This window comes from Thamnophis sirtalis, unplaced genomic scaffold (assembly GCF_051295495.1).
Source record: "Thamnophis sirtalis isolate CommonGarterSnake01/CBP01778 unplaced genomic scaffold, rThaSir2_p1.2 scaffold_9, whole genome shotgun sequence".
NCBI classification, from domain to species: domain Eukaryota; kingdom Metazoa; phylum Chordata; class Lepidosauria; order Squamata; family Natricidae; genus Thamnophis; species Thamnophis sirtalis.
In genome coordinates, this window is record NW_028261389.1 from 26463347 (window position 1) to 26482998 (window position 19652).

Consider the following 19652-nt stretch of genomic DNA (forward strand, 5'->3'; position numbering starts at 1 on the left):
GTAACTGTTCTTTATGCGTATTAGCTCTCCAGTGCCGGGCATCTAGGAACAACTCCCTTGGCTCCTCCCCACTGCTGACGTCTGGATCATACTCCCTTGTCTCCTCCCCACTGGTTCAAGGCTCAAGCACCTCCTGGTGGCCAACCAGCCTCTCTGCGCCCTGCTCGGAGTCGGAACCCTGTCCAGGGTCCTCCACATCCTCCAAAGCTGACTCATAGGACCTCTCACTGTCAGAGTCTGGTGGCAGCTCCAACGGCTCCTGCTGGGCCACAACAGTATCCTATATAATGTAAACAATATATAGGATTTTAATCTTGTGATGGGAGGAGTTCATTCTATAGAAAAATATAATTTAATTTAATATATTTAAAAATATAATTTTATCTATACAATATAGGTTGGCTTTTTGGAAACAACACTTAAAAAAGAGTAACTTTGTAATTAAAGCAAACATTAAAAAATGAATAATCTTACTATCCAAACTGTTCTTTTTCCTTTCCTTTTATTCTATTACTATGAATAAAGAGTTAATAGTTATGCAAAGGGCAATTCTTGAAAAGAGGCATCATGTTCAGCTGTTTTAACAGTGTACACGATAGTTGGAGTCAGTAGGAAATAGAATGCAAACATATGAAAGAATGGAATTTACAGGATTCAGATTTTGTGGGAAGGGGAGATAAATGATGTGTATTGTATGATTTCCAACACATGTATCAAAGAGGTGGAGCTTATAATATGATGGGGTATCATTGGTTTTGTTATTTTGAAGACAGTATTGCATCTGGCAGATGTCTCTGATGTAATACAACACATACCCCAATATATGTAAAAATCATTATGTAACACATATTATCTATACCTGTGACTCTACATTAGTCAGAGAATCTGAATTATTTAATTCCAAGTAAAGTCACCTTTTGCAATTGAGTGATGGTGAATTTGTCAATGTCAATGGTGTTCGAATGATGTTCCAGTTATTTTTCAATTGTACCCAAATTACCTATACCATTCATTATTGTTGTTATAATTGTTATTATTTGCTGTGTTGTTAATCATCACACAGCCAGCCAGATGTTCAGTCTGGATTTGGCATTTATGTCTTACCAAAGACCTGGGATAGGCAAATCTGGATATTTAATGGTGTTACAGATATCATTGCAGGATGGAAGCAGTTCCAAGTAAAGCCACCTTCTGCAATTACTACTACTACTACTACTACTACTACTACTACTACTACTACTACTACTATTCTAGTGGTAAAAAGTTGTTGCAACTTTCACAACCTGTTCAGTTGGTTGAAAGGGAGATGATCAAATGGATTAAGTCTGCAGAGATAACAGTTTTTGGGAACAGGTGTGATGATGGTCAGTGTAATCAATTCAGATAAATAATATCCTTGTGATAAACAACAGTGATACATGAAATAATTTTCAAGTTAGGATTAATAGAATTGTGAACACAAAATGCTAACACATGAGTAAATGGAAATATATAATACAATTGCAGTTTACAATTTCCATGTGATATGGTAATAATGTATACTTCCAACTTTTGGCAAAAGGGTTATATTGGAAGGTGATGGATGCAGATGCATTGGGGGCGCCGATTGTTCATCCTGTCCTACTTTTTTCCCCTTTCCAGGAAGCAGAGGAAGAGTTGCATTAGTGTTAGTATAATATCATGTCTCTACTTTCTGCTGCAAAAAGAGTGTTCAGCAGGGAGGAATTTTGCCAACACAGTCCAGATGGCTCAATTTAAGCATTTTTATTATGCTATGTTCCCACTGGAAGAACAATTCTGCAGAGCTTTCTGATATTATCAGACCCCCAGGATCATGAGCCACACGTTTATGCTGGTATAACCTGTTCTGATAACCCTGGGAAAACCCAGTTGTTCCCATATAGTAATTGAAGCTATTAACAGATAGCTATTATGGGATCAGAAATAACCAGTTCAGAAGTTCAACTGTCCTAAGGGGATGGGTAGCAAATGGCCCAAGCAGGAATGTGTCAATTGAGTTTTAATTTTCATGCTTGTTCCTTCCCAGTCTTCTCATAAACTGAAGCTTCAGCAGATTTACGTGGCTCAGTTTGAATCTGCAAGAACAGTAAGTTAACAACAGCAAATAGCCATCACCCCAAAGGATTACGAATGTATGAAACACTGTTTGGCCCTTAAGAGCTAAAATTCCATTCATCCAAAGAGAGATGTAATCACAGTTCTTTTTTATACACTGTATATATACCCTAAAACATCTTCTTCCAATCTGGTGTCCTCTAGATCTCTTTGACTAAAACTCCATTTCCTGATGAAATGCTTAAAAATTGGGTTGGAAGCTCTAATATTAGTGTCAGAGGTATGCCTAAGAGTTCCATGAAATGAATTCTTTGGGAAGGAATTTCTTCCTCAGGAAGGCTGCCTAAAGACTGCCTTGATTAATAGAAAACAACACCAACTGTTTAATAAATGTGCAAATTTTCAGACTTTAGCACAGTATTACTTTAATTTGCCATCACAATCTTAATAGGAATTGTTAAATCGAGAGGAAAGAAAGTTTCCACTGATGCAGGCAGAAGTCTCCTTTTCATTTCAACCTGAGGATGTGAAGATTGACTGAAATTATTGGAATAGAGAAGAAAATATAAAGATAAACCAACTTCTCCAGTCTGGCTTGATCAACCCTTCTCTGAAACATTTAGCAATGTTGCATACAGAAGGGTCAAACTGCATAGAAACATAAAGTTCCCACTTTTATTTTTGACTCCTCCATCAGAAAATATGTCCTTTTGCATGAAAATGTCCCCTGAAGCTTTCTAGATCTCTGTTGCTTCAACCATGAATTTTAGTTGGATTTTAGAAATCAGTGTCTACAGTACATTGGCCATGGAATATTTCCCTTAACAGAATGCAGGAGAAAAGATCTTTTTGGAGGGTATTTGATTATGTAATCCTAAGAATGTGTCTCTGCTCCATAGCATCTGGACCACCTCAGAGGCTTTAGCAGTATGAATGTGGTGAACTGAATGTAGGCATCTTACATCCTTTATACAATTACTATACCTCCAATATACACTATGCCCAACAGTGTTGATATCTAATCTGCATCGACCTTCTCTGGCAAAGTGCTATTTTACTAAGCCACAGCAGTGGGCTTCCGTAAGCCCCTGTTCTAAAAGATATGCTGTGAGCTGGGGTAGTTGGTCATTATACACATAATTATAGATTGTAGCAAACAACTCCCACTTACTCATTGCCAATTGTTACAGCATTGTTCCTGCCTACTAGCAGCAACAAAGGGCAAGCAAATACAAAGTTGGAGTGACTCTTGTGAAAGAGCATTTTTATATTAACTTAGTGTTAAGCCTCATAGAATAGGAGATTTGTGTCTCCATCACGAAGTGTTGCAACTTCAGTTGTTATTTGCTGGAAGTCAGCCAGGCAGACAATGAAAGAAAACCTTGATAGCATGGAGATTTGGCTTCCTTTTTCTCTCACTTTCTCTCCCTGAGTATCCCAGCAGATTGGGTTTAAATTCAGTCGTGCTGCCACGATTTTCTTCTGTTCCGCCTATACAGGGGACATTCTCCTGTTGTAAACATTGCTGTTGGGATTATTATTTATTTTAATGAGTTCCTTTCACTGGAAACAGTAGATACTTTGGAACCCAAAGGAGCAGAGATTTAGAAGATATAGTGCTAAGTACAGTATAAATGAGAAAAAATATAGTCTTTCTGAGTGTAGTTCCATATTTCATAGAGATGCAGATCATGGAAAACAGCCTTTAAAAAAATCCTCATAAATATATATATTTTTTAATTGGAAAAAAGCAGATGAAATGGGAAGTCTGGTTAAGGCCATTTCTACAAGACTTTTGGAAAGTTTCTTTCTTTGTTTTTATAAACATAATAATCTGTCTCCTCACAGGACATTATAAAAGATACATATAAAGATTAGCAAGTTTGATTCCATCTTCTATCGAAGCCTGCCCTTAAGTTTAAGAAGGCATCCACACATGCATTTTTCATGAAAATATAATATTCACAAGATCATATTTAAGGTGTTCAGAGCAACTTTGTGAAGCAGCAGTCCCATTCTTGTGCTCTCCAGCCTATTTGGATAAGAATAATGAAAGAGAATTATGAATCCCAAGGCCACGAAGTTCAAAAGGTTTTTTTTTACATCAAAAAACCAATTGATATCAAAATACCATCATTCCATTCTTTCTCATCCGCTTCCTTCCATGTATACCAAGCTTGTTTAAATGCCAGATTGTCTGCAATGAGAGTGACAACCCTCAACCATCTTTTGGCTGTCCTTCATATGTCTTTATCAACAATAAAAAATCAGAAGTCAAAAGCGAAATAGATGTCCTTCAGTGGAATAGATCACGCAGTTCCTCAAAGCCGCGTTGACCTAAATAAAATATTGTTTGTGTCAGCATAATGCAAATCACTTGTGGAGTGAGGACACATTTTCCAAAGTATATAAAATAAAAACTATAATCTCTCATAGCAAAGGAAACCTGGATGGAATTTGATGTGAAATACAAATTGTCTCCAAGATGTGGATGATTATCTAAGGTAGCTTTGCAATAAATGCAGGCTTCATGTGGCATGTATAGGTCTCCAGAGTGGCTTTTGAATTATTGGGAAAGGTATTCAAAGGTTATATCACAAATCAACAAGTTCATATATCAGCAATCAACAATTCTCCTCCATACTTCTATGTTGGGATCCATGAATAGATAAGCTGACACACTGAAGGCCATAATTAACTTGTGTTGACAAGGCAGATCAGAAGGAAAGCATTTTCATCATTATTATTTTTTTGCTGTGGGTTTTTTGTGTGTAAAATGACATTTAATAATCATTTTAATTTAGTTGAAGCACTCTCTTTCAATAATGGGCATTAGATTCTTTCCTCACTCTTTCACCCAGTCTTCTTTTTGTAGTTTGATAAAGGTGAGAACAAAGAAGGATTCAGGATACACACAATAAGCTTTATTTCTCCAAGGACCTTGTATTTGATGGGTCTTTGTTTCCTTGACAACCATACATTCCACTGTTACAGGAAGTCACTTTGCACGGAGGGATTTGACCTCTCATATTCAGCTTTTAAACCTTCATTAAAAGTTGATTCTTTTAATATAGCAAACTAAATACCAGAAATAAGAAATTGATTTGCATACATATGAGTTTACTAATAATGTTATATTTCATTGACATTAAAAGAAAAATGGGAAAAAATAATGTTTTTATCCAAACAAAATAAGTTCAAAGAATTTGACCAAATTGTTTGGAAGTCTTCTTTATCCCTCTGCCAGAAAAAAAAAATACTGAAATGTCGACCACATTGATATCGACAATCCATTGCCACAAAAAAGGTGTAAGCATAGCCTTCCAGTTTTGTATATTATTTGCCTCATTCCTCATGATGAAAGGACACAACTCTTGATAGCAATAGCAGTTAGATTTATATACCGCTTCATAGGGCTTTCAGACCTCTCTAAGCGGTTTACAGAGTCAGCATATCGCCCCCAACAATCCGGGTCCTCATTTTACCCACCTTGGAAGGATGGAAGGATGAGTCAACCCTGAGCAGGTTAGATTTGAACAGCCAAACTGCAGAACTGCAGTCAGCTGAAGTAGCCTGCAGTGCTGCATTTAACCACTGCACCACCTTGGCTCAAATTTGGAATATAGTGATGCCTCACTATATTCCAAATAATGCAAATATAGTTTAGACAAATGTAAATCTCTTAAGACAACGCAGCACTTATGTAGATTTCAACCTAAAATTGTCATATATGCCCAGAATGTAGAAGTTACTATAACAATTGCTAAGCTGCATTTCCAAAAGCAGGGCAAAGAAACTATTATTAATTAAATATAGTTTGAGGTGCTCACTATTCACAAAATACAATTATTTTTTTTGCTGTATTAACCTTGAAATCAAAGTCAACTTTCAATTGGATGACAAAGTCAGAACATTCAAGCTTTGTATTCCAAAGTTCAGCTAAATATCTACTATCTGGTTCATCCAGTTCTTTCAATATCTTATGAAAATGGCTTATTGGCTTTGGGGCATGAATTGATTCATCCAGAATCTCTAATAGATGTGTACTTTAGAAGCAGCCAGAGCATCAAGACCAAACAGTCCAAATAACACATACTAAAGTTAAATAAACTGCCAAGAAGCACTCAGAGGTAAATCAATTTTGATTTTAAGGTCTATTTAAAAAAAAAACTTGCTTCATCAAAATTGGTTCAACGTAATAATGTTATTTTATCTTCCCCTCCCCCAAAGTAAGCAGTGGATCTATACAGATTGGCTCTCCTTTTTGCAGAAGTTTTGGTGATTTGCCACCACAGAATTATTTATCTTGAGAAAGGTCAAGTCAGGTCTGAACTGTCTTGATAAGGCACTTTGCTTTGATGCTAAGGACTTCTCTCCATGCACAAATTCAGAACACGGTGTTATCCAACAAAGTGAAGCATTGTTTAGAAGGAAGGCACTATTTTGCAAGTTTACTTCAAAGATGCACTTATCATAAAGCAAAGTGCCCCTCTCAAGACCTGCATAGAGCACAACCCATTCATAGTAATGACATTCAGAATGAACAATTACTGCATAAACAGCCGTAAAATTTGTCACCGGACAAATTCATTGTCTAGTTCGGATTCACACTGAAATTGGAGTTAATACAAAAAAGAATGAAACTGATAGCTTCATACTAAGATGAATAGACATTTTTTCTGGTTCATGAACTGTGATATCATGGTGAATCTCTGAAGGTCAGGACTGATAATTTACAGTCATTTTTTCCACTTTCCTTGAAGGGTAGGTAAGACTCATAGAGATCTTGCAGTCCACAACGATCATCCCACCCTTAAAATTGCCCTCAACTCCCAATATCAAACAAAAATAGCACTACTAATAATTGACCATTTCCCACCTCAAAATTCACCAATATAATATTAGGATGTTTTGTGATCTGCAAATGAGGATCCAGGAGCTCTCACAATCCATGAATTTCAGTCAATCATTCCTATGAATGTAAGACTGAATTTCTTCTTCTTTTTGCAGATTCACAGAATTCTCTTTTGAAGGCAACCAGAATTAGAACTGGGTTTTTTTCTGTTATTGTTGCAATAGTATAAAAACATGCTATTATTTGACTCAGAGTTTAGGATGATGGATATATAAATAATGGTCTCTTGTGACGAGCCAATAGACAGAGAAAGGAAGCAATAGGCCTTCTCCCATATTTGGGCATACCACGGGTTGTGACACTAAATATATATATATATATATAATTAGTGTCACAACCCCTGGTATGCCCAAATATGGGAGGAAGCTCACTGCTTCCATTCTCTGTCTATCGGCTCATCACAAGAGATCATCCAGACAGAAACCCAATATTTTTACTGTTGCCTTTGTTACATTTGTGTTGTATTTGTGCTGATAAATAAATAAAGGGAGACTAGTATAGATCTATTTCAAGCTATTTAGCTCTCATCAGCTAGCCATACCCATACTGGGATTCTAACCTGGGCTATATTACATATTAGGCAGATGTGTTAACCACTAAGCCACAGGCTATCCTCCTTTATCAGCTGAGCCAGGGAAATAGGTATGTAATTAGTGTCACACTAATTTGGGCATACCATGAGGATGCTGCAACGGTCACTAAGTGTGAAAATGGTCGCTAAGTGTGAAAAATGGTCATCAGTCACTTTTTTCAATGCCATTGTAACTTTGGTCACCATACCACCTTTCTTGCCACAGTTCTTAAGTGAATAACTGCAGCTGGTATTTTGTATTTTGGATAGAATCTTTTTTTAAATAGTCTAAGACAATTTAAAAAAAGAACCTACACAGAATAAATTGAAAGGGGGGTGGTCCATTTTCTTGCTTTAACGTTTTAATATCTTCAATGAAAATACTGAGACAGAGATAGGGTTTAGACAGAGTGTCTTTTGTCTTGCCCCGGTTAGGATTTCTTAAGCAAATCCACTGGATTTTCAACATGAAGCCAGAAAATTGGGACTTTTTAAAAATGCCCCGGGACACGGGACAAATTGTTATAAATCGTGACTGTCCCGCCATAATAGGGACTTCTGGTCACCTTACTTTCAATGTGTTTGCAGGGCATTTCTTGAAATTGGGATGAATATAGAAACAAGCTTAGGCACTACTCACAAAATTTAACAAACTTTCTACCTAAAGCTCTGCATATACTATATAGAGAAACAATAAAGGTTTGGGGACATCTTAAAGAAAAACTCTTTTTCTTTACTGATTTGTCTTGGTTATGAGAATTGTATCTGCCATACAATTCTCAGAAATAAACATGGAATAGAAGTGGAATGTACAATACTTTTAAGAGACATCCTCTGGCAGTTAAGAAACATAACTGCTCTCAGAAAACAAAGTGTTGTTTCTTGTAGTGTTAAGGTTGGGGGATAGATCTATTGTAAAATCACTTTTAAGGTACCAAAAATCCAGCTGCAGAGTTTCTTCAAAGTTGTTAAACATTCTCAGTTTCTTTGGCTCTAGGATATAAATATCCCTGCAATCTTGGATATTTAATTTTCAAGGTACAAAAATGTAGTAAGCTAAACTGGCAGCTTTACAATGAAATGTTAATGTGTCTTCCTACTCAGACAAAAAAAAAAGATATTTGTCCCTTCCCAAAACTTTTCCTAAATAAGCCCTATCCAATGTTCAAAAACATTTCAAGCATTCTTAAGAAGTTCCATCCTATGTCAATATCACTTAGATAATGCCAAGACTCTTAGGAAGAGACAAATGTTTTGTATGGTTGTACATTGCATGTATGATCGTACATATATTGCCGTTTGTGTGTTAACAGCCTACACTTTATATAGAAGCCAATGCATTACATCTGTATGAATAAAGAATTTTCTCCCTGAACACGGGGTGCTCTAATAGAACTGACCTCATTTGACTGATGTCTTAAGATAGGCTTAACTGGGACTGTTTGTATGGTAACACATTTGCCTGGTGATTTGCTAAAGACAGTTGCTGATGTACACGTGAGTGTCCTTATCTCTACCCCTTCCCTTTATCCCCTGTTTCTATACTGGCAACATCTAAATGTATATATAGAAAAAAATGTAGATTTATAAATCTAGAATTCAATTTACCTGTAAATACATAACGAGAATCCAAAGTGGATTAAAAACTAAAGGGGATAAATTTCTGGTTTGCATAAAATAATCAAACGTCACTATAAATATGTATTTTAAGCACCAAAAGCTTAACTAATCCAAGTCACTGTTTTTGAACAGCTATAATGACATTAATGTAACTCTCGCCTCTTGCATCACTGTAGATCTGCCTTTGATTGCTTTGGTTCTAAGTAGGTGTTGTGGGAATGAAGCCATTGTGGTGTATATTAGGTAATGAAAACTTTTTGAGTCCCATACTTGCCATTTCATTTTTCCCACAGTCTCAGAGCAGTTGGAGAGCCAAAACTGTTGCTGTTTTGGAAAGGAGACTGGAATACACCTATTTTATCACTTATTTGTAATACTTGAGGGGAAAGCATGTCTCCAAATATCTATGGAAAGGAAGTGATATACATCACCAAAAAGTAATTACATTTATTTCAAAGAAAATTCTAGAAAATAGTTTTTCACCCAGTAAAAGAGATAGAAAACTCTCAGCAGTTTCCACAAGAATATGTCTCCTGACAAAACTTCAGCTCAATTTTGTTTTCAGGGGCTAGATAACAAGTGTAATTTGAAGCTCTCTCAAGGAGTAGTAGCAACTGGCAAGTTCTAATACCTCACAAATCTTGGCAGCCTTGAAGGATTTTGAAAGATTCCTTAATCCATTTCAGCTCCTTTCTTTTATGCACTGTCAAAAACCAGACACCACCCAAGTACATTCTTTAAAAAAAAAGAATGAAAACAGACTTAATGCTTTGTATAAAATAAGAGTATATTTGAATTCCAAAGGTCAAATGACATAAACGTATAGATGCTACCCAATTTTTCTTTCTCTTGCCTAAACTGATAATATTTGGTAGTGTTTCTCCACCTCAGTTTCTTTCACCACAACTTCCTGAATTCCGCAACCAGAAAGCAGAATTTTGGATGTTTAAGTTCACACATCTTAACATTGCTGAGGTGGAGAAAAACTGCAACAGAAAGTCACAGCTTCAAAGAGACATAATAGCTCTGCTCTTCAGCCTCTCTCTCTCTTTCCAGCTGTTCCAATGATCTTTTGCTGGAAGATGATATGGTGTCATGTCACATTAAAAGTGAGTAGATATGAAAAGACAAACTCTAATGCTCCTTTACTTCCTTGAATCATTATTAGCTTTGGCAATTAAAGCAGCATTTTGTAGGCTATTTATATAGGGATTTTTAGGGCCCTTCTGAAATCTAATCTAGATGAGTTTTATAAAGAAGAAAATCGACTGGCCTGTATAAGTGGCCACCTCTTGGACTTCAGAAACCATTAAAAATAAAATGATGCATCTGCATGTTTCTTTAAGTGTAACTTTTCCATTGGGTTGTATTATATATTTGCCCTACAAAACTTGTAGTCTTAACAGGCTATTTACACAAAATGATTTGTAGCATTATCCAGCTACCCTGCCCACATTAATACTATTTACCCCATAGTGATTTTTGAATGTCACTATAAATCAATGGTCTGTATAGCCTCATTAACAAATTTAGACTCTTGAGAGGCGGGGCTGATGTCGCTACAACACAACATGCAATCTTGGAGCTCCAGGATTTCTGTTGCTATCTCTGTTGCTGGATGGTTCTTTTGGACCTAAACCATCCCGAAGAGACGGTGATAGAGAAGAGCATGTCCTGCTGATCTCAGGGACATCCTGATCGATCTAGGAGAAAGCTCTTTTTGCCGGCTACAAGAGAAGCAGCCATTTTTAAGCTGCATAAGGTTGGGACAGACAGATGGAAGCTCAGCAGGACAGAGAGTGTGTCAGAATTGGTGAGATAAATTTTACTTTTAGAGAACACCCAAAAAGATTTAGAGTAAAGTTAAAATTGAAGACAGAAGTGGCAGATTAACCTGAATTAAGACTATTGTGTTATCTTTTTTCTTTAATTTTGTTTTCTTTTTATGGATGAAATTTCCACAAATGCTTCTTATTGTTTAAATTGGATTGGTCTCTTTTACCCTTCTTCTATTTTTTCTTCTTTTTTGTATTTGTGGATTAAGGATTCCTTTCTTATCTTTTCTTCACGCACGGCAGGGTTGTCCTTTTTATATATACGCAATGGAATGTGCAAAAATGAGTACGTTGACCTATCAAATTAGAAAACAAGAAGATAAACAATTTTATAGGACATGGGTGTCAGCATTCCAAATATCATCCAAAACTAAATCAGGCAAATCTCTTCAAAAAGTTCCAATTTATTAATAGAGACATGTTGGCACATCTATAGCAAACCCGAATCTGAACTTCCTAGGGTTTCCACCCAGTTGAAAGTTCATGATCTTGTCCCCACACCCACAAGTTAATCACATGGTCCAATCTTCCTCTGCCATGCTGGCATCTCTACCCATCTAGTTCCGGTCAGGTGCAGAGGTAGGGAGACAAAAGATGACTTTGGGCTTCAAGAAAGGAATGTTCTATTTTGACAACAACACATTCTACAATTCTACTCCTTACTATTCCCCCTCCCAATTCCCCACTAATGAAACAGCATAATAAAGAAATAAAGAGAGAGTGTGGCAGGCCAAAGATTCTTAAAGGAACTGCTGCAGACCTGACAATGGGATCTATTTAATTAGTGGGATGATGATGATGATGATGATGATAATAATAATAATAATAATAATAATAATACCAGTTATAAGATACACAGCTGGTATAGTTAACTGGACACAAGCTGATTTGGACATTTTGGACCGAAAAACCAGGAAACTAATGACAATGCACTACAGTTTACATCCACGTGGTGATACTGATAGACTGTACCTGCCCCGAAAATCAGGTGGCAGAGGATTATTACAAGTGAAGCAAACAGTTGAAGAAGAAAAACATGCACTGGCTGATTATTTAAAAGAAAGTCAAGAACATCTATTAATTGAAGTAAAGAACAAAAAACTACTGAAGGTCCAACAGACGAAACAAGAATACAGAAAAGATGTGATAAAATCAAGAATGGACAGTTGGCAGAACAAAGCACTGCATGGCCAATTTCTGGAAAAAATAAAAGATAAAGTGGACAGTGAACAAACTTGGTTATGGTTAACAACAGGTACATTAAAGAAAGAAACAGAGTCACTAATCCTGGCTGCGCAAGAACAAGCTATCCGCACAAATGCCATTAAGGCCAAAATCGAAAAATCCTCTGATAATGCCAAATGCAGACTTTGCAAAGAAGCTGATGAAACTGTTGATCACATACTCAGCTGCTGTAAAAAAATTGCGCAGACTGATTATAAATTGCGGCACAATTCAGTAGCACAAATGATCCATTGGAATTTGTGCAAAAATTATAATATTAAAACAGCAACAAACTGGTGGGAATATCAGCCTGAAAAAGTCACCAAAAATCAGATGGTCAAGATCTTGTGGGATTTCCGTATACAAACCGACAAAATACTGGCGCATAATACACCAGACATCACACTGGTTGAGAAAAATAAGGTCACAATCATAGACATCGCAATACCAGGTGATAGCAGGGTCGGCGAGAAGGAACTTGAAAAAATCGCAAGATACCAGGACTTAAAAATCGAAATTCAACGACTATGGCACAAACCAGCAGTGGTAATTCCAGTGGTAATTGGCACACTGGGTGCTATTCCAAAAGCAATGGAATTACATTTAAAACAGTTAAAAATTGACAAAATCACCATCAGTCAAATGCAAAAAGCCGCACTGCTTGGATCTGCACGCATATTATGAAAATACGTTACGACGTCCTAGGCCCCTGGGTGGGGCCCGACTAGTAACCAATCCCAAATCCGGCGAAACAACTGGCCGCTGTGATACAATTGTATAATAATAATAATAATAATGATGATGATGATGATGATGATGATGATGATGATGAATTGAAAATTTATTAGAGAATGTTACCAACACCAAAATAAGAGAATGATTTAAAATAGAATTTAAAAAAATACTTATTATTGGATATGTTGAAGATGATGTAACAAATTATTATAATATAAATGAACCCATATTTAGAATACCTTGTTTAAAATGAAAAAAATAATAGTGACAGTCAAACAAATGAAGTACTATAATAATAATGTATACAAATATACTTGATTGACAAAAAGTGACTTTATATAAAATTTAAGGGATGACTACGGAAAGGATGCGCAAAAACCTTGTAACCAATCGACACACTGTACAGAATTGAAGATGTTTTAACATTAAACAAAAACAAAAACAAAATTAGACACGTCAAGTGGTAAATCTTATTAATACATGTTTTGATTCTCATCTCTGGCAATTAACATTATAGAATTTTAAAAAATGTTCCATAACAAAACTCTGTGGAGATTATTTAATGTTGGATTAATATAATCACATGTTTCAGCTGTGAAAAGCTGTTAGTAAAATGGGTAAAAAAACCTACTTTTCCTCCATGCAATTAATAAATGAAGAGAGCTGCTGTTTAAACCATCAGCATCTTTCTTTATGCTCAATTATAATTCAAGAGTATTTTCTTTAAAAAAATAATTTTATGTAAGTTTCTAGTAAATATAGTAAACGCTAATACAAACTAAACAAATGAAAAAGAAAATTTAAAAATATGTTCAGAAGATGCAAGGAAAGAGAAGAGACAAGTAGAAAAGAAAAGAAACAAAGACTGTGATAAAGAAGTGTCTTCCAACCTTTATCACCTCAGATATCAGCTAATATAATAGCTTTTCACTCACTTTTAAAATAACATAGAAATCTTCTCTCCAGAACCTAATTTTTATCTACTCTATATACAGCATGCATCTTTTCAGACTTGGTTTAGCAAAATAATCCATTGTCCATTTTCAAACAAATAATACGTTCCTGGTTAAATAGTCCAATTTTATATTCCTTTTTGCTCTGCATGATCTTCACATTTAAATCATACATATGTCATCATAGAATTTGATTTTTCATCACTCTCTGGAATTTAAAAGAAATAACCTGAAAGTTTTCATGAGTTTTCTTTGTAAATTCCGTAAAGAGTTATCATCCAGGATTCCTTGTTGCAGCTCATTTTCTTGATTTGTCTTTTGTATTCCCATTTTGGTAACCTCAATTTCATTGCCTTCAAATTCTATTACGTCTGACTCAGGTAAGGGTTGTTTTCTCAGCATTTTCCAGAAGTTGTGTATCCTTTCTCAGATATTAGTTATGAAAATCTCAGCCCATGTTTTAAAGGAGTCTTTGAAACAAGTAAAAGTTATTGCTGGCTTAGCCATTTTAACTTTTTTCTGTGTAGTCCTATTTGTTGTTGTCATGTCCAACCCATCACAATCCCATGGACAATGTTCCTCCAGGCCTTCCTGGCCTCTACCATCCTCTGGAGTCCATTTAAGCTCACACCTACTGCTTCAATAGCTCCATCCACCACCTCATTCTCTGCCATCTCATTCTCTGTCATCCCCTTCTTCTTTTGCCCTCAGTCTTTCCCAGCATTAGGCTCTTCTCCAGTGAGTTCTTCCTTCTCATTAGGTGGCCAAAGTATTTGAGTTTCATCTTCAGAATCTGACCTTCTAAAGAGCAGTCAAGGTTGATTCCTCTAGGACTGACCCGTTTGATTGCCTTGCAGTCCAAAGGTCTAGTAGGAGTCTTCTCCAGCACCATAGTTCAAAGGTCTCAATTCTTTCCATTTCCATTTGCAACTTTTATCAAGCTTCATTTCCTAACATGGGTTTAGCTCCATTTCAGTTGTTTTTCCACAGGTAAACAATTTGTTTAATGATATATCCCATGTTTTTCAAATCATAAAACAAACAATAACCAATATTCCAAACTTCTTTGGTCTCATGACCACTTAAAACTTTTAAAATCAAACTCTCTTGTTGTGATTTTAGTCAGTTGTATATCTTTAAATTCAAAGAAAAATTATCTTCTCCAAAACTCACCAAATTCACCTGTCAAATTTAGCTTATTGTTTGGAAAGTATCTAATAGCCATAAAGTAGTTAAACTGAATGTTTATGAAAGAGATTAAAAAGGAAGTTCAGCTGTCTTAGTGTTCTTATGAAATTATCCACTGTTGCTGAGAGCAGAGGTAGTGTTTCCCACAACTCCTGACACCAAAACCATGGGAGACAGCTTTTAAAGAGTTTCCTTGCAAAGAGCTACTATTCAAAGTATTAGTAGGCAATCTCCTGTTCTCTCCCTTCCCGCTAGAGATTCCAAAGGACCAGTGTTATGTATTGTATACAGTGTATATAGTTGTCAGTTGAAGTTCTCAGTCTGGTCCTCAGCTGGAGTGGGAAGATACTCTCTTCTGATTGGTTGTTTGGATGAGCAGTTTCCTATAAAAGGGAGCTGTGTCAGCCAGGGAGTTCAGTTGCCTCACAGGCAGTAAATGAAAAGCTGTTAGAAGCCACTCAGGCCTCGCCTCCTTTCATCACCCAGAACTTAACAACCAGTGTACTTGCTGGTCCTTTGTTCTTCACAGTGGTTCTCATCTCCACTATTCAGAGATGTCTTCAATCAGCCACTACTCACAAGGAATTCTCATTACTAAATAGTAATTGATGAAGTTTCCCTATGAAAAAAGTTATAATTGCTTAGGTCAGTGTATTCAAAATCAGTATTAGATGTCATGGAGCAAACATGGGGATGGATCCCCCAAACTAGGATTATTTTGGAAACAGAATCAGAAGTGTCAATAACAGGGTTTCTTAAACTTGATGACTTGAAGATGTGTGGATTTCACCTCCCATAAATGCTGGCTAGGGAATTTTGGATGTTGAAGTTGTCACATCTTCAAGGGACTGAGGTTGAGAAACACTGGCCTGTAGAATTTCAAGCTTTTGTCAAAGTAATGAAAAGCCAATTTCACTCTTATAATATAAGCTCTGTTCTTTTTGTGCACCTCTGTGATATTATATATACCAATATGAGCAGATTTTGCAGCATCATGCTTCTTTCATTATTTGCTTCTCATTGCCGATCCATCCCTTACAGTGGTGGGTTTCAAAAAAATTTAGAACCTCTTCTGTAGGTGTGGCCTACTTTGTGGGAGTGGCTTGCTGGCCATGTGACTGGGTGGGAGTGGCTTGGCAGTCATGTGACTGGATGGATGTAGCCAACTTGTAAAATGTGGTGAAACTCACTTAACAACATTCTTGCTTAGCAACCAAAATGTTGGCTCAGAAACTCTGGCATTTGAAGCACACAAGTCTTAAAGCTGTCAAGTTACAAGATCCTTGCACCCCTAACCCTTTAGAAAAAACCCCCAGGGGTGTCCAAACTTGACAGCTTTAAGACTTGTGGACTTCAACTCCCAGAATTCCTTCTTTCACTCTTCATCTTGATGTTGTGCGGACGGGAGGGGGGAGGGAGCTAGAACCGGTTCTAAATGGCACTGTAGATTTGTGGAACCTCTTCTAGAGAAGAGGTTAGAACTGGCAGGAACCCACCCCTGATCCCATAGAAACCTCCCTCTGAACAGAATGCTAGAGTAGGTAGAAATTTATTTTTTTAAAAAGGCCTCCATCCTTATAAATTTTTGTGAGTTTTTTTGTTGTTGTTCATTGAGTTCTCAATACAATAAGAAATGTTGGGCTTGCATATCTCTGAAATATATCATGGAAACATAACACTGCATGTTGGGACCATCTTTTGTAGACCTATTGATCACCATATGATGCACCAACACATCTTGGTGAGCTTAGCAAACAAGTTATTTCCATTTCTGTAATGGAATAGAGAGCACAGTATTAAAATTTAATGTATTTGGTCATGCAGATAGGGTAGGCTCAGGAACTGTAAATTAATTTTTAATCACCTTTAGTTTGAATTACAAAAATATTAATTAAAGTTCACTGGACCAGGTTCTGTCCTCCTTATGCATCTGAGAAATTGCCAAGTTAAAAGCTATGCCTGTGAATCAACAAGTTAATATGTAAAAACCTGATTTGGCTTCTTTTGCCTTTATCGCTAAGTCTCTTTAGGAAATATTATCAGTATATTCAAATAATGGAAAATAATATTCACTTTAGCTAAAGATTTGCTGGATATTTTAGCGCTAGTGTCAGTGTTCCAAGTATCATGCAGAATTAAATCAGAGTCCAAGGCAAAACGATCTTTAAAGTTCCAATTTAATAAGTCAGACATCTTGGCACATCTGTGGACCCAATTCTGGAAGTTACATAGGATTTCCATCCAGTTGAAAGTTCATGATCTTGTCCCCACACCCACAAATCCATCACATGGTCCAATCTTCTTCTTCCATGCTGGCATCTCCACCCAGCTGGTTCCGGTCAGGTGCAGAGGTGCGGAGACAAAACATGACCTTGGGCTTCTAGAAAAGAATGACAACACATATCACAATTCTACTCCTTTCTATTCCCAACTACTACAGTAATGAAACAGCATAATGAAATAAGAGTGTGGCAGGCCAAAGATCCTAAAAGGGATATAACTGCAGGTCTTACAGCTAGCAAAATTCAAGCAGATCACAAAATGGTAGATTGGAAACTTTAAAAAAAAACTAAGGAAGCTGGGCATCTTTCTTTTGAAACTTCTTTTTAATTTTTTTAAAATCAAGAATGATTCATCCCCATTCCAGCAAATATTCTACTTCTAGGCAGTTAAGCCTCCTTCAAATGCTCACACAGATGCTATATTTAAAGAAAATGGGTTGTAACTAAGCAAAGTTATTAATCACTTTATTGAATACAAGCAATTGTATTCATTATAATAAGGGTAATTTTACCATTTTTTTTTGCCTTGAAAGAATTAAGATAGATATACGCTTCAGTGGATAGTAACTAATGCTTAAATCCAATCTTGCATTTTCCATATAACTTCAAACTTTTCAAAAGAATGCTTAGAAGTGCATAACTATTTAATTCCAGTTATTTCAATAATACATAGTTATAACATTTTCTCTGTCACTGACCACATATAAATATTATTTTGTTTCGACCCAGAGCAATCCTCTATGAAGCATTCGTTAGGTTATCCCTGTGTATTTTATATTACATCAAGTGCAGTTCAACAAAGCATTGAAAAATAATCTCCTTTTCTTCAACATTTTAGGAAAGGCTGCAAAAGGTGATGAAGTGCATCCTTTATTCAATTAATTCCTTGAACTGACATGTGCCCTGGCAGAAAGAATGCAAATTTCAGACTAGGAATAAAACTATGATGTCAGGGATGCTTTTTATCTGAGGATTGCAGTGCCTTGGGTTTTTTATCCTTAAAGAAGTCACCTGGTCAAATCTTCTCTCTCTAAGGCCTTGATGAGTAATATTTGACACCAACAGCACGATTCACTCTTTTAAGTCTCTGGATCAGGGGTGGGTTGCTGCCAGCATTACTGCCGGTTCGGTGCATGTGCAATTTTGGGCGTGTGCACAGTTGCCCATAAATAGGCCTGTGCATGCACAGATCAATAAAAACTGGGAAAAAAACATGCCGCGCCAACTGAGGAACCAGTTCGGAGGCATAGCAGGCCTGAGTCGCTGCTGGTTCCGGCGACCCAGGATGACAAACCACTACCGGTTTGGCCAAACCAGTCTGAACTGGTAGGAACCCACCTTGCTCTGGATGTCCTAAAGAGGGCATTTGATGGTGTGGTGATATTCCTGAAAGGGGAGAGTGGGATCAGGAAAGAGGAAACTGCTTTTACTTTCTCCCAACTCTGGAAAAAAATGTCTATATTCTCATTTGAGGGCACATTTTCAGCTGTTTGTTTTTAAACAGAATTTTAAATATGGAGATAGGAGAAATCTGCCTTCCAGTGGCTTCCTGCTCTTCTCATTTCCTTTCAACAGTTTTTCAAAATGTGGACCAAATCATTCTCCCACTGAAATCTGGGTCCAAAGCTTTCATTTTGGGGGGCAACCTATCCATTCATTCCAAACTTCTCCAATTGCCCATTAATATTTCTGCTAGGAAAGTACAAACAAAATGTCAATAAGCATATGACAATAATCCCACTTGATATGCAGATAGAGTAAATATGGCCTGAGTGTTACATAGGGGTCCTCATTTGGGCAGAAAAACGTAGAAAAATCACATTGGGGAGGGGGAAAGTGTTGAAGTTTTCTATATCCCTTTGGTGTCTAAGAGCATCTGGATTTTTACAGGCCAGATATGGTGACCCTGGTATAGCCAGTGTTTGACACAATGGAATGTATGTCCTGTTAGAAAGTCCTGTTATTTATATTACATTTTCGGCTGCCATATTACTACAAATGAAAGGATGGAAAAGAGGGCAGGCACTGCAAACTAGGAAAAGAAAGAAACATGTCCCAAATGCTAGTGAGAATAAATATTGTTAATAGGGCAACACAATCAGATGTGGTTTGCAAAATTCCAGACAACCGCTAAATGGCAGCAGGTGGATAAAATGGTTTATAACTCTAATAGTCCTCTACATTTTTGAAGGCCAAATCTGTATTTGAACACATAACAGTCTGACCTTGTGATTACTTTGTCCCAACCCAATC